At 38.7% G+C, this 16,549-nt stretch overlaps 1 protein-coding gene and 1 pseudogene across 20 annotated transcripts in view; one reads left to right on the plus strand and one right to left on the minus strand.

Moving 5' to 3' along the window:
* The window catches only part of LOC119542625, a 138,477-nt pseudogene extending 133,387 nt beyond the window's left edge, over nt 1-5,090 (minus strand).
* Nucleotides 5,091-13,289: 8,199 nt separating this feature from the next.
* Nucleotides 13,290-16,549, plus strand: part of PPFIA2 (PTPRF interacting protein alpha 2) — a 531,438-nt gene continuing 528,178 nt past the window's right edge. For 19 of the 20 annotated variants that reach the window (XR_005218603.1, XR_005218602.1, XM_037848408.1 and 16 more), the window contains exon 1: nt 13,876-14,185. The gene's annotated coding sequence lies outside the window, so the exon portion shown is untranslated. Of the gene's footprint in view, nt 13,379-13,875; nt 14,186-16,549 lie in introns of those variants that run through there. The other variant, XM_037848402.1, reaches the window with a different exon arrangement.

Raw genomic sequence — 16,549 nt, forward strand, 5'->3', positions numbered from 1 at the left:
CCCCATCTGTTGCCAGCCATCACAGTTGCCCCCTAACTGCGTGCTTGAGTCTCACCTATTACAGGCTGAGGTGATGATTCACCTGTTGTGCCTGTTGAAATTTTTATGTATGATTTATCACTGGAACTCACTGATACCTCTTCCTGCCTGTTTCCTGCCCCAGGAACTTCTTTATATCCTATCCTGACTCCCTCCTATACTTGCTGAATTTTGAGATTACTGTGGTCAAAATTCAGAATCAATAAGGCTTCAAAAATTATGAGCCTTTGTTACTGGAAGGATGGAGGTGTGAGAAAGAAAAAAAAAAGGACATCTGAGAGTAGTTAGAGATAAAAAGAAAAGAAATGAATTTGGTTTTGTATACATTATGTGGCAAAGGAGAAACATAAAAAGAGATATCTTTGATATAATTATTTCATGGCCACATATTTAGTTGACCATTATGCATGATTTTATTTTACCAAGAGAGAGTAAGGACTCAGTGGGTTGCATTGAAAGGAAGGTAATCGGTTTCCTGGAAATTCATAGAAAATTTAATTATAATTATCAGTCTGAAACATAGACTGATATCTAATTTTGCCAATTACATGGCCAATTCATTTCAAATTGAATGTGCCCTAGTTAATTGTTAATAAATCCAAAAATCTATAAACTAAGGCAGAAACTGCTTTGCAGATATATCCTCTTAATCTCAAAAGACTTTCAATACTAAATTAAAAGATACTTTTAACAACTTTTTATTTGGGTCCTTAATAACTTTGGAGTGAAGTTAAAAATTAGTACAGAAGTTTCTGGTTAATGATACTTAAGTTTTGATGGCAGGTCATTTTTAAAGTGTTTTAATAAGGTTATCTTATTTTAGAATTCTATTTTACTAGGAAACTGCAGTTTGAGGAGGAGATTATGAGATTTATTCCTCATAATTTGCTTAGGCAAACTAATATAGTTAGTACTTGTAACATTTAAAATATTTGAGGAATTAATGCATTTATATTTTTAGAGTGCAAGGGATATTTTCCTTTGCTTCTTTTCACTTCTCTTCTTGTCTCTTTATTTGATTTATCTAATTAGAACACTGGCACCCAACTGACAGTAATTATTTTAAAGGAGAATTATATTCTTTGACGTGTCTTTAAAAATTGATTGCCTTTAGGTTCTGAAAAGGTTTATAAGTCACTAATGTAATTTTGTGGGTTTTTATTTAAAAATACATATTCCAAATTTTCTTGACAATGTTATTAAAATGTGGAAGCATCTTAATATTCATAAAATGCCATATATGATAAAAAAATGAAGTGGGGGCAGAAGGAATAGTCTGGTAAAGAAGAAGTATATTTTTGTATTTAAGCTTCCTCATGACTTAATATAAACAGATATACCTTATATTTTAGATGTCTTTCTCTATAGATAATATCCCTCTAGTCAGATAATTCTTCTCAACATTTAAGCCTTTCTTCACTTTCTCTATGCTCAAAACAGATTCTGCATATTTGCTAAAGCCATTTATTGTTGCTTTTCCTTCCTAATGTAACTCATAAAGAGCAATAAAAGCCAATTTATGACCCACAGTCTTTGAAAAAAATATTGGTTTGGTATTGCACAATGTTTCATGGTATTACACCTTTTCTTTTTCATGCTCACATCCATTGTGATTTTGTCTCATTTTCTCCCCAAGGTCTGAAGGAGTGCTACCTGAGTTTTCATTTTCGCATGTTTCACATTAGTTAGTATAATGTCATCACTCAATATTACTTGTTCTAGGGAAAAATAAAATATTAAATGTTGCCCTTCCCTCACACTGGTTACATAGGCTAGAGAACATGGAAACACTTGAATATGCCATAAGTATGCAAAGAATAATGATGTGTGAATACATTAGGCAAGGTGTGGTTTTGAAGAATATATTTATGTATTAGGCTGAAGGAGTAGCAACTACCTTGGATCTGTGGTTGAGGGAAAGACCCACAGCAAAACTATGTGATGAGTCTTCATGATTCTGCTAGGATGTGTCATAGACAATTTGTTCATATTGTGTTCTGTAGAAGGCAGTGCAAAGAGCCGGTAACAGGTGGGGATTTATGGACTTCTTCAGGGAGGATAGTGAATAATAGGAAAAAGTAATAAAATAATAAAATAACCACAGTATTTCTTATAACAAAGTAATAGCATTTGTTTTTCTGTCCAAAACCAAACCAGTGACAGTAATGTATTGTCATCATATATAAATTCAGTCTATGAATATTGCAAAGATTATGCATATAATATATAGTACTAATATACCTAAAATTTTATATAGAACTCTGATTATTAATTTTTGTATTTCTAGTTATCTTAGGAAACTGATACTATAGACTCTTGTGTCAAAGAAATGCACCTATGCATATATACAAATTTTGCATAAAATTTCAGGGGTTTCTGGAACTTTCTAAAGACCACCTAAGGACCACTTAGAGCCCTGTTGGTTTCCAGGATAAGAACTATTATCTCTTTAAGTTTACCTCCATCTCTTTCACATCATTAGCAGTCACATTCCTTGAATAAACACTAGTTCCACTTAAGCATCTCCTTAACACTCTCCAAGCCACTGTGACTTCAACAATCATCACTTCACTAAAACCTCCCTAGCTAAACATTCTAGTAACATCTTGTTGCTAAGTCCAAAGGATATTCTGTAATTCGTATATTACTCAATTTCTAAGGAATAGCTGAACCTTGTCACCTCTCACTTCTTGCAATGCTTGCTGTTTTTCCTTGGTAGCCATGACATACGCCCTCTTCTATTTCCTCCCTTGTGTCTGTTTCTCTTAGAACCATTTCATAAATATTAAAAATATAAATTCCTTGAGGTTCTTGAGAGGTCTGTTCCCTTCTTGTCTAAATCTACACTCTTCATTGTCAGTGTTGTTCACTTCCGTATTTTCTACTATCTCTTAATGATTTCCAAACATTTGTCTTCAGCTCAGGCTTCTCTTCTGATAAATACACATTTTCACCTCCTCTTGAATATCTCTAATTGGATGGGCCACAATCAGACAATTAAATCCACTGTGATCAGAGCTGAATTTGTTTTGTTTCAACCCAAATATACTCCTCTCTGTTTCATATACCATTAAAGGGCAGCTGAAACACTATATTTTCTTGCCTACAGCTTTCTCACTTATCTCCCAACTTTAGTCCTGCCCCTTCAAAAATATTGTACTGTTTTTGGTTTAAATCTTTAATAGGTGCCCTATTGCTATTAGGATAAATTTTTAACTTTTTAACAAGATTTGCATGTTGTCCTTTCATGATCTGGTCTCTGCATAGATTTGCATTCTCTTCTATTATTCTAAGCCTCTTTTATCATCTCCACAGTTGCCAAAGTGGCACTATCTCCTGTTCCCTATGAAAGCTCCAATTTATCTGCCTCTGGTTCTTAGTGGTTCTTGTTGTTTCCCTTAGAGGTTCTCCTTGATTCATCCACAAATAGACTTGGTACCCTTTTACCATCCTCATACCTCAGTTTAGTTATAACCTTCAGAAAATCATCTCTGATCACCCACCAACTGATTGGGTCCTTCTTTTCTATGCTCCCCTATCAGCTCCAGTATATCTCTTGTCATCCTAAATGTGACCCCTGACTCCCTACCCAGCTAGTTCCTGGCTGATGTCTGAAAACTGATAATTGTAACTAAAAACCTTTTTTGTAAATGTATACTATCACAAAATAAGTTCCATTACCCAAAAACCCAAATTAAAATTGGTCAGGAGAGTAAATGAAAAGAAAATAAAACACAAATGTATGCCTTAAGAAATATTTGTTAATAATGGAAAATGATTAGTAAAACAAATTTAATTACATAAAATGCAGGTTTGCATAATTTCAAGATAATCAAAGGACAATAATGAGCCTTTATAGCCAGCTTGTCAAGAGAACCGGTCTCCAAGGCCCTTATCCAAATCTGTCCTGGACCAGCTGTAGTTTAGCACCATTTGGTGATGGTTGGCTGCTACAATTTACATTTCTATGAGATGATTTTAGGTTCTGCAGCTGGATGTGATTTTAGAGATTCCAAGGAACATCCAGTTGGTTGACACTGGGTTGTTTGATATCTGCTTTGTTAGACCAGTCAGAGAGATGACACTAGGAAAATATTTGGGTCCATCCTTTGCCTCTCCACTTCCCAAGATAAAGTTTATATGGAACATTATTACCTTGAAAAAATGGTAGCATCCAATTATGTTGCCAGCAAGCTATTCCAGACATCACAGAATGGAATGTTTCACAAAACAAATTAAAATGTCTGAATCACAGTTTATCAAGTCAATTTCAAACACACAGTGAGGAACAAAGGAAAAGACATGGAACAGGTTAACACATTTTAGGAGAGGGCACAAATGGTGTAGAAGGACCACATTATCTGAATCTGGGGTATGTAATGTTTACATGTCCTGTCTCTCTCTGCCATGATCTACCATCCCCTCTGATGGTATGACTACCAGGACAAGGGTTGAGGTTGGAGGTAGAGGTCCACAGGAGGAAGTTGCCCTGGGCCAATGACACACTGCTTCTACTAGAGAGGCACTGGGATAAATATATTTGGCCAGTAGATGTAGCTCTCTAATTATCCTGATGCACAGCCACGGGTTTTATTTGTGTTACTACTTGGGCAGAGGACACATAGGTAGTCAAATTATGACCTCATGAATACTAAATTTTCATTATGTATAGTGTTTCCTGAATACTTAGGTCCTATTGTATATTTATTCTTAGGTATATTAAATATACTGTAAATATTTAGTACCCCAGTGCCTCATGGTTTCCCAGGTCTTTCCATCCTTTCAGTACATGTATAGAACACACATGTTTTACTTACTTTTTATCTTACACTTGACACATCCCATCACTTCTCCCCATGTCTAACAAACGTTTGGCTTACTAGTTAACTTATCTATTCTTAAAACATTTTGAAAATTTTTTCCTGTATTTTATAAACTAAAAACTTACACATCCAATAGAAGTGAGTATTTTCAGTGGCAAATGCATATTTCACACAGTATTTTCTAAAAATGGCTGCAATAATACTCATCTTACCGTGTGATTTGGACATGCCTCTTGTTGAGAGGTGAGGTATAGGTTTCTTCACTGTGAGACCAGATGGGCTTTTATGGCTGATTTATTCAATAAGAGGGAACGGGAGAAGTGATACTGAGACTTTCAAACTAGATCACAAAAAGTGAAGCAGCTTCTGGCTTGTTCATTGGGATAGTTGCTCTTGAAGACTACCTGCCAGGACAAACTGCCCTGAGGCTGCCATGCTGTGAGAAAGCCCAAATTAGTGCATTCAGCAAGAGCCACATGGAGAATTCATGAGACCATATACAAGAGAGAGATGTTTGGACTGTCTGACTGAAACCCCATGAGACACTCCAAATCCAAATCTCCTAGCTAAGCCATTCAAAAATTCCTGATCTACTGACACCATAAAAAATAATAAAATGATTGTAGTTTTACATTATAAGTTTTGGTGTAATTTGTAGATACCAGAACATCTGCCATTTCTCCTCATGGACTTGACCTCTCTGCCATGTCTCACCCCTCCATATTCATGAGATATGAACTTGAATCCTTTCCCGTTTTAGATTGGGGGCTCGGCAAAAGCCAGAGCCAATTGCTAAAGGCATTCTGGCTAACTGTCACATTGAAGGGACTTTTCTACATGGCTTTATTTGTCTAGAACTTTTAAAATTAACTGTTTATTTGGGATTGAAGATGCTGTCTTCTATTCACAGTATGTCTTTCTAATGAATGCATTTGTAGTCTTCATTGCTTTCTTAATCTTTAAAATATAACCAAAATGAGAGTAACCCATCTCAGATATTTTCATTGTTTAATTTACTATCTGTGATTGTTTGCACATGTCTTTGAATTATGAACACTAAGGAAAAGGTTATTTTTTCCCAATGATTTCTAATCCAAAGAACAGCAGCAGAGTAATCATGGACCTCAATTTTATCCAGTTTGTTCATGTTGCCAATTAATTCAGTTAAATATTGGATTGGTACCAGTAATGTCAATGATCAAAGTAATTGGCTAACCATAAATAAGTTTATCTATTTTATCCATTTTCTGGAAGATGTACATGTGAAAGGAGAAGTTATAAAGCTGGTATCACAAGTCAGGCAGGATCTGCCTAACTTCTTCAAGTGCTTGAGCTAGAAAACACAGGAATAATGCCTCTGAGTTTTATTTTTCTCATCTGTAAGATTGATAAAATGTTGGACTAGGGTTCACAGCAGGAAATTCTATGATTCTTTTCTGTAATATAAAGTGAGAGTTTCTGAATTGGAGAAAAGGCAAAAATGAAAACCTTTAAATGAGAAATGATGTTAGAATAAAACTTTCCAGTTAAAAAACAACTGTTGAATATACCTAAAACATTTCTCTTCCCTTGGTTTAATATCAGATTTCACAGTGGTCCAAAGAAGAACATGAAAATGACTTTTCTCCTAAGGAACATTTTTTTTTCCTTAGAAAGGAGAAAAAGTTCTTTCAGAAGGCATCTCTTTTTTTTTTTTTTTTTTTTTTAATTTATTTTCCAGTGCCCTGGTACTGCTCTTAGATTTGCTGACGGATAGTATTGAATGATGCAAAATAAAATTCTTTGAAATTTGTCTTCTCTTATCATATTTTGACTTTAAAAAATAGCTAATAATTTGAGCTTTTCTAGGACACTAAAATATTCTTAGTTTTAAGTTGAAATCTCCATGGATATTTGTCAAACTTATAGATATTACAGTAATGCTATACAAATATATAGATAAAGGCTGATTAGTGTAGCTTTTCCACAACTATTTATCTTACGAAAAATTATGCTTACACATTTGCATGGAGGCACAAGAGTCAGCAATGATCTGCTTGGTATAGCTTTCACATTCTGAGTTTGCTTTTTTTAGACAGGTAAGAAGAACAATGCAAAGTATGAACATAATGTTGCAGCCCAAGAGGGCCATGCCAGTCCAGAGGCCAAAGAAGACAATGAGCATTTTCTGATACATGAACTTTTATTCAGGGCTTACTTACATGGTGGGAAGTTGTGGAGAGATCATGACGGCTCTCTCAGACCAGGCAGGCATCGCATTTGCAGGGAAGACGACTGAGCAATACAAAGCCGACAGCAAGCCTTTTATAAAGGTTTAAGACAACCGCCTTCCTAAGGGTGGGGGGAACACAGATGCAGGAATAGGTCATTCTGACCTGGGGGGTGGTGCAGGAAGGACTAGAATAACACTTGAACAATTACATTTTGCTCTTTTTGTGAGACTAAAAGCCTCTCACCTCCTGCCTGCTTCCCACAAAGCTACATTTTAAGGTCAATTTACCCTTTTTCTGTTTGCTGGCTTAGAAAGACAATAGATTACACATTTAGCTGACTAGGTCACACAGACTGCTGTGCACCAAAGATCTGCAGGCCTGTTTTGCTCAGGCCACGGGTTGCCACGATCCACCCCTGCTCAACAGTTTGCGTTAACCATAGGACAGACTTTACATCCATAATTCACAACAACAATACAATAAACAACATAGTACATGGTACAGAGAGATAATAAACCTATTAGCAAGTGGCACTATGGCCAGGTTGATGAGTTTTACCATTTAGCACAAGTACCACCTGGGCTAAAACAGCTAAAGGATAAAATTACCAGGCAGTCTGCTTTATTCTATATTTAGTTTTTACCATTTCCCAACCTTGATCATTTTGAGGTTTTACCAAAATAATTCCAGAATTTGTTCTTAGGCAAACATTTCACAATATATTATTACCATTAGCATTAAACTTGTTAGAATTATAAATACTCAAAACATTTAATTTAATGCATTACTGAAAGAGTAAAACTTTTTTTTTTAAACAAGAATTAACAACACATGTAAGCATTAAATTGGACAGCTGAGTGGTTTAACAATATATATATATAAACTGAGTCTTCATAGTAGATAGAAAGGTTCCAGGTGAGGGGGTTTTAAATATCACGTTTCCTTCCCCTGCAGGGAGCCCTTCAGTGTCAGAACTACAGTTAGTTTCCTATGTAATTCTAATACCCATGGGCTTAGGATTCTCAACCAGCATGGCTGCATGGGCCAGAACCAGAACAAAGTGACCTTATTTTCCCCAATTTCTAGTGTTTGTGGCACAGGCAAGAGAAAGTTATTATCACTGCCCCATTGTGGCTTGAAGGCAGCCAGCCCCTTTATCTGGAGTTAATGCTGATACAGTCCTCGAGTCCATTGTTTCTATCATCCTTGAAGTGTTTAGATGTATCCACAGAGGTGAAGGCATATTTTGTCCCTTTGGACAGAGGAAGGGGCCAATATAGTTTACTTGCCACCAGCTGACAGGAATCTGGTGTTCTCGGTGCCCAGTCTTCCTCCACGGCCATTCAGCCATCTCATGCGTCATTGGTGTTAGGCTGTGGAATTTTGCTAGGGCATTTGCTTCTATGTTACTTGTTAATGAATTGGTGTTGTGGGCAGAGACATGAAAAATGATTACCTTACATTTGTGGCAGACAGTCTCAGATGTCTTCCCACCAGATGGTGTCAGTACTGGGCTGGACAGTCATGGGTGTCCAGGTAGCAGGTTGCCCATGTGCCAATCCATGCAGAGTCAGGTGAATATCCTTGTCCATCAATGGTGGGCATGGGAGGAGCCATCTCAGGAGTATCTACAGGAAACAGGGCATGCTGCTCTTTCGCAAACGCCAGTCCTAAAATTTTATGCATCTCTGTACTTAAAGAGCTGTTGTTAAAAAACGCCACATCATAGGAGGTACTTTCCATTCTGTCAGTGTGCGCACCTAAGCACTCCCCAAATGGGGCTCATTTATAGTGTCCTGTAACTGCATACCTGTATGGGTATGGTCTTTCACAGGGCTATATCTGAGTTCTGTGCCCTGCTATAGTTAGGACCAAAATCTAACAGGTACACATTTAGCTTGTTGCCTTTGCCACAAACCCCACCCAAAGCCAATATTGGCACTGGCCACATCAAAATCACAGTGTATATTGGGGTCCACCCCCCCCCTTAAAGTCTGTGCTTGCATAATAGTTCACTTAGTCTTTTTAAACACAGCATGCTGTGGAAAATCCCATTCCCACACTTTTCCTTTTCTATTTAGGGTATACAAAGGTTTTAAAATTCATACTAACTAGAGTATAAACACTTTCCAATAACTTAGCAAACCAAGAAAAGCCATCAACTGTTCAGAAGTAAGCAATGTGGGATAACTTTGCATTTTAACAACAGCTGAAGGAATAGCCTTAGTTCTGCCCAACCAGACAATACCCAAGAACTTGATAGAGCAGTCAGGCTCTTCTGGAGATTTTCACATTTGAAGGTATCCTTGTGGGAGCACAGCAAATGTCCATTGTTGTTTTCCCCACATGAAGCCCAACACAGGTTAACTGGAAAAAATCTAAAAATATTCTAAATAACATATTAGCAAGATTTAACACAAAGTTAATCAGGAGCAATCATTTCTTTAATGGCTCCATAGGTTTTTGTCAATATTGGTTACTAATATCTCCTAATTCCCCTGGGGAAAACTCCCAGGATGAAATGAGCACCCTCTGATCAGAAGCTGCTGCCACTGCCCCACCTTCCTCCCTCCATGGGGGATCATGGTGCTGAACTTCCTCTGCTTTAACCCTTTGCTGGAACAGAGGTCGAGTATGCCTACTTTCCTTAGTATCAATTTCCCAGTCAGACAGGGGCTCATCATCTTTGATGAGGAATCAGCAGGGTCCCACACTTTAGGGTCCCAGTCAGGGGAAATCAAGATATGCCTGCCAGCCAGAATGCTACCCAGAGGAAGCATGCCTTTTAGCCTCTGAAATGTGAGCCAATAAGTTCCTTTGGTTTAAGCCTAAACCAGTTTGTGATATTTGTGATCGCAGCCTATCAAACTAAAATAACTACTCTCCCAGCCTCTCTTAAAATTTGACGTTGATGTGAGAAGTTTTTATAGGTGGCATGTGGGAAAGGGGTGTGTTGTTTTGAAACCAAAGATTTTAGGAAGTGGGTGTGCTTCTAACCACCCTCTCTTTCCCCTCCCACTATCTGGGTGTGGAACCCAAGGGGATGGCAGGGCCCAGAAATGAAAGGGGTCTGAATTACTGTGGGAAGAAAGTAGCTCACTGACCAATATTCATCTTGGAATACTGAGAAAGTGAAAAATAAACCTCTATTGGGTTTGACCTACTATAAATTTTGGATCATTTTCTTGCCTACACTAAATAATACAATGTGATAATATTGCATGTCTGCTTATTGTTTTATGGAAATAAAATAAAAATCCTTTTTTCCACAAGATTATTGATAAACTGTACAGTGGGAAGTTTTTTCTACTCTCTATACATAAATCCATCTTGAATTTGAAATTCAACAGTAAGCATGAGTACGGAAACTGCCATTTAGTTGTTTTTAACAATGTTAACAAACTATTTTGAATATAGACAAAATATATATATTTTTTTACTAATGGGTAACAACATAGCTGAAGTTACATTAAGGTCAACATGTCTGGTAAAACTAATATTACTTGCTTTCTCTTTTTTTTTCATTAAAATTATCCTTGTACTTAAAAGACAAGTTAGTGCCATTTGCTAAATGTTCGTTAATTGTCATGGCCCATGCCTATTTATTCATTTCCTTTAGCAGTTTTGGCCTATATTAGTAAACTTTATTTTTGCAAATGAAACTACCTTGATTTAAATAAAGCAAGTATTTATTATATTATTATTCCATCATATTTTCAAGTTAATGAGAGTAGCTATATAATGACCTCCACTTAAAGGAGCACTTAGAGAAAGAGCTGATATTTGAAATAAAATGTGCAGAAGACGCATTAGATTTGGCCCTTGTCATATTTTCTGCTTCTATGGACTGAATTGTTCATTGATATTAGGTTAAGACTAATGAAAGATGTGACTCCCACTATTCCTGTCCAAACCTAGAAGACTAGGGGATAAGATCACACATCTTAATTTTTGATCCTTATCTTTCAAAAACTAGTAGAAGCAGATAATAGCCTCAGTATAGAATTCGGTTTTATGTTTGTATGAGAGGCGTTCTGCCTTGAATACAAAATATTCATTAGCTCTTTCTCTTACTCTGTACTTACTTTGTTCCCCAATTTCTTCAGATTTATTTAAGTAGCTGGTCTTAAAGTGGGATCCTTGACCTAGCAATAGCAGCATCACCTAGGAACTTACAAGAAATGCAAATTTTGGACCCCCACCACAGACCTACTCTGTCAGAAACTCTGGGGAAGGAGCCCAGCAATTTGCATTTTTACTTATTCCCTGGTGATGTTGTTGCATGCTAGTTTTGAGAACCACTGAACTCCAGGAACTGCTGTAGGAGGTGATTTTTCTTTCCTTTTCTCCTGCAAATTGGTTCACCTAATGTCTTCTGCAGAACTGTTTCTTAAAAATGCCTTTCTCAACTGTGTTAGGAAATACTGCTTCTACTCCTTGCAGTGATGTTATGGGAGAAAATGGATAGTCTCTAAGCTGAGTGTGGCTGGGAAGATGATAGCTTCTTGCCAAAATATTCTTTACATTATGACAATTTTCTGCCTTCCGTATCAAATTCCCTCTTTCAATGAAATCAGCAAAAGAGTTGCTTTTTAACTACCTTGTGCCAACTGCATGTACTGATTATTTTAAAAATTAAACCTTTTTTTTGATGTGTACATCGGTGTCAGGCAAATCAAAACTCTTCTTGGAAACGGTAAGACAACATCTCAGGCTGTACTTGGCAAATATTGATTGCTAAGGAAAGTGGAACCAAGGTTTAACAAGGAAAAAATCTGGTTTTAAGAGACATGATAGCTGTTTTTAAAAATATGAAAGTCTCTCTTTTATAAGGGGCATTTTATGTCTGAAAATTGAGTGGGCTGCCTTATGAATAAGGAGTTTCCTGTGGTTAAGGGTGTTTAATCCACATCAAATGGTGGTTAGACTGGGTGGTCTGGATCCTTGCTACTCAAACTGTGGTTTCCCTTGTATTGTAAGAAATGCAGAATCTCAGGGTCCACTCCAGTCCTAGTGAATCTGAATCCACAATTTAACAAGATCCATGGGTGATTTATATTCACATTACATTTGAAAAGTACTGCTCCAATTGACATCTAATGGATCTTCCTTTTATTCATATACTTATCTCAACTTTTATAGGATTATATTGTTATGCAGATTTTGAATGACAGTGTAGAAGAGAAGAGAGTAAATATGTAAGCTTGGCCTCACATGTCCATTGTAGGGTCACTAACCAAATTAAATGCTACCCCAGAAAGAAAGATTCTGTTTCTTGGATAGTGAATTTTATTTATGTGAGGTGATATTTAAGTACTATTTCTTTAGATAGCTTTGGACTCGTTGCCTTACCCAAAAGAAAAACACACCTTTTGGGTTTCTGAAAATAATTGCAGTAATTCTCAAGTCATGCCCACTGTTTAACCCCTCTACCAATTCCCTCATCCTTGTTCTTTTCATTTTCACTGAAACCAGGGTAGGTGAATCCTTCATGAATCTACCTTATGGTAGGTACTGCTATTTTCTTCTACTTCCTTTCCAGTCCTGGTTGGGTTTGCATGAATGGACAGCAGCGGCAGAAAGGAAAGGAGAACGGATAAAGGGAGTGTGGTACAGGGGGATCTGGAACGTGATCAAGAGAACACACTCTCCTCCAAATCGTAATTCACTAGGGCAGCGAGTTTATTCCAGTCATACTATCCTCATTTCTAAAGCAGTGAATGGAGAAGAGCTGGACAGCTAATGAGAAACGACAGAGGCCACCACACCCTAGACCGTCTCAGGTCCCTACAACACGACTACCATGTCCTGGTCCAGGGAGAAGGAAGCTGCTTAAAGAAATGAAAAGCACGAAGGCCAGACAGTCAGGAGGTGCCCAAGCATTCCCTTCCCCACCAGCGCGGGCGTACACTCGATTTTCTTTAAAGACCATTGCGTGGGAGAAGCCCAGGTGGGGTAGAGCACACTCCCATCCCACCCCTGTCCATCCCCGGCCCTCGCCCTGGCTGGGGGCACTGGGACCAGCGCGAGCTCCAGCAGCCCTGGAGCGGCTACGGGGTAGTGGTGTATCTCGGCGAGCGCGTGTGCGTGAGGAGGAGAGCAAAGACGTGATTACTTCAGAATTTATTTATGGGCCGGTGGAAACCACTGCAGCAGCTTCCAGGGGAAGCCCTTGTTCTAGAGGAAGAGGAGGTGGAGGCAGCCGAGGAGGAGGAGCGGGAGGCGGCGGAGGAGGAGCACACGCAGCCACAGCACGAGGGAAGTGAGAGAAGGTGCTGTAGCATCCTCACCGGCTCCCAGCAGGTTGGTTCTCCCCGCCAACTGAAGCAAGCGAAGAGGTTTGCAAAGAGGCTGGGAGGAGAAACTGGGTGCGGAGGGCCGACTGGTTGCCTTTCCGGAGAAGCTCGTCCTTTAAGTGAAATGAGACACCCTAGCGCCGAAACAGGCAGGGAACCAGAAGAGGACCTGTCCTTCTTCTCGCGTCTCTGGGGACTCCTTTCCCTTTCGCTTTCCAGCTCCCAGTGTTAGGCATAAACTCCGAGGGGCTCGGGGTGGGGGGCCGGGTGGAGAACTTCCCTTCTAGATACTCCTCACGCTTTCCCCCCAAAGCCCACGTGTCCGGGAACACTCCCGGGAGGCCCGGACGCGGAGGGGGAGCATCGCCGCTGGGTTAAGTTTCTGAAAGTCAAGCCTAGTTCCCAGGTTTCCGGCTCCCCACCCCCGGTCTCCAGCTGCACGCGCGGAGCTGCGGCTGCTCCTGCAAAGGGGCCGCTGCTGCTTTAAGAGCCGCCTCCCCCCTCCACCCTTTGACAATGGTCTGAGCCGAGCTCTGCTTCCCAAAGCAAAATTTGTAATATGCCATTTTTCCTATGGACGCTTCTCCTTTTGGCTGTTGACGAAGCTGCGGGAAGATGCCGAGTTGCTGCCACGCTACCGAACCCGGGCACGTTCCGAGAGGGCGCCGGGGCGTGCGTGTCTCTCAGCTGCCTTTCTCCTCCCGTTGCTAGGGAAATGGTCCAGGAGGGCCGGGTGTGAGCCTCCCCTCTCGGCAAGCTGGACACTGCGGTTCTCGTTGATCAATTGAAGCAGCAGGACCCGAGCAGACATTAGGTACAGAAACTGCATTGAGTTACACGGTTTCCCTTCCGCTTTATTTTTTTTTTTTACCACCCCCCTCCCACCCCAACCCCACCCCGACCCCAGGGAAGATGAGATGCAAATTCCTCCTTGCCAATTACAGTTAGATACCTTTTGCTTTCTACCCCCGTCATCTCCCATCTCCTATTTCTCTGTCTCCTCCCTACTTGACTCTCTCTTGTTGGACAGGATGAAGTATTTTAGTGTGGAAATTATGAAGTCAACTTCTTCAGGGTGGTTGTGGGGGGTGTGGCTGAGAAAGAGCTGTCCACCTGTGTGGGGTGAGCTGAGTCTTGGACCATATGTAAATGCAGTGGGGTAAAGAAAGTGCAAATTTCTTCCATTAAAGGTGTTAACGATGTTTCCTCAGGACTGGAGATTTCAAAGAGTTAAATAGGGGGAGGAATATTCATGTAATGTAACTCAGACAATGGCTAGGATTTCTCTGCCGAATTATTCCTTGTGGGTTAACCGAGGTGGAGTTGGGTGATAATCTTAAGACTAAATCTTTGCAGAATAAACGAACCATAAAGGATAATTGCATCATTGCTCTAGTAAGGTTTAGATCCTAGTTATCTTTTTGGATAAACTGATTTAAATGACAGGAAAATAGCCTTTTGTAGCAGTGTCATATCTCAGTGGTACTGCTTGTAGGGCACATATTGCTAAGGAACACACTGAATCTTGAAAGCCCTTGGATAATGACTCCATTGGGCATCCAAAGTTTTATTTTGAAATTTGAGGAATTTTGAAGACATTCAAGGTTATATTCTAAGAGTAAGGGAGTTGGTTTTCCTGGTATAAAATTCTTCAAGCTAAATTTAAGCACAGGGCTAATAAAGCCAAACAGGTTTATTATTTTCCTTCTTTCACAGCAAAATAAACAATAGTTATAACTAGTTCTCAAACCTTCAATAATTTAGTGAGTAAGCCATGGATATGCAGATTAGGATAACGTAATTCACATATCTCATTGACATTTGGAGAGGGGTGACGAAAGAAAGGGCAAATATCAAAGCGAACTGTTAGTATGCTCTTCCTGTTTTTTCAGGAATTACATGATACAGTGCAGCTTTTAATACTGAAAAAGATGGTAAAAGTTAAAGGTGGTATATCTGGGTGAAACATGTTTAGATGTTGAATGACTATATATAGCCTTCTGGGCCATGGAAGTCGCTTCAGATGTCATCCATTCAGTAAGGGGGTATTTAACTCTTACATTGAATAGAGAGTTTTAATTGCTTTTAATACCTGAAATGTACATTTTATAATGTGTTTTAAGGATTATCCAAATATTTCCCAATTTGTACTAGCCAGAATCTTACTTCTCGTTCAAGAAAATGAGCTAGTTCATGAAAGTGAAATTATTTTTGTGGACATATATATTTTTTCTTCTAACTTTGATGGGAAGATTTTAGATTTATTCCTTGAATGTTTGTAAAGAAAAGGCAGCACGTGTTCATTTATTTCCTAAGTAACTTTGGCATGGTTTGATTTGATTTTCTTATTGGATTTGGAGAGTTTTGAAATACAGACTAAAATTAAATCTCTAGTCATGGAAGTAGAATGAGTCATAAAGTTAAAATATTATTCTGCAAAGATGCATGTTGGTCACGTTATAATAAAAATAAGTACTTTCATTTGTAAAAGCCTTTTATATTTTACCATGTGTTCTCAGTCAGGTATCCCATTGGAGTCTTATAATGGGCTTGTTAAAAAAAAAAAAAAGGTACGGATTATTATCCCTAGTTTACAGAAGAGAAAACTGAATTTGTAAGATGTGAAGTGACTTGCTCAAGTTCACATGCCTTAGGAGGGACCTAGCAAGGAATCAAATTAAGATCTTTTCAGGATAGATTTCATAGACTTTCTAAGTCCATAGGCTGTTTCTCAGCATCCTTTCGCTGACTAAATCAAAGACCACCTTTTGCACTGATCTAAGAACCAAAAGTTTGTGAATGTCTGATGCTCCATGAATACGACAAGCGTTTGTTAAAGCTAGGATAGTATTTTCAGGGGAAAATTGTACCTTAGGTAATCAGTGCAGTCATATTTTCCCTTGGGATTTAAAGTTGTTCTAAGTAATTGAGATGAGAGAGGGGCTAATAACTTTCTTTCAACAAGTTGATGATCTAAAATACAGAGTTAGGAATGTTTAAGTAATCCTAAATTTTAAACCCTGCCAGTGTTTTGGCACAAACAGTCCCAGTGCTACCATTTCCTCTCACAGTATTTTATTTTAACCTTAAATGTGAAAAATAAACCCATTGGCTCCTGTTAATGATTTCTTGGAATGACACAGCTGTTCAGTGTATGGATTTCATGATGGGGTGAGAA

The sequence above is a fragment of the Choloepus didactylus genome, chromosome 8, assembly GCF_015220235.1.
Source record: "Choloepus didactylus isolate mChoDid1 chromosome 8, mChoDid1.pri, whole genome shotgun sequence".
Lineage (NCBI taxonomy): Eukaryota > Metazoa > Chordata > Mammalia > Pilosa > Megalonychidae > Choloepus > Choloepus didactylus.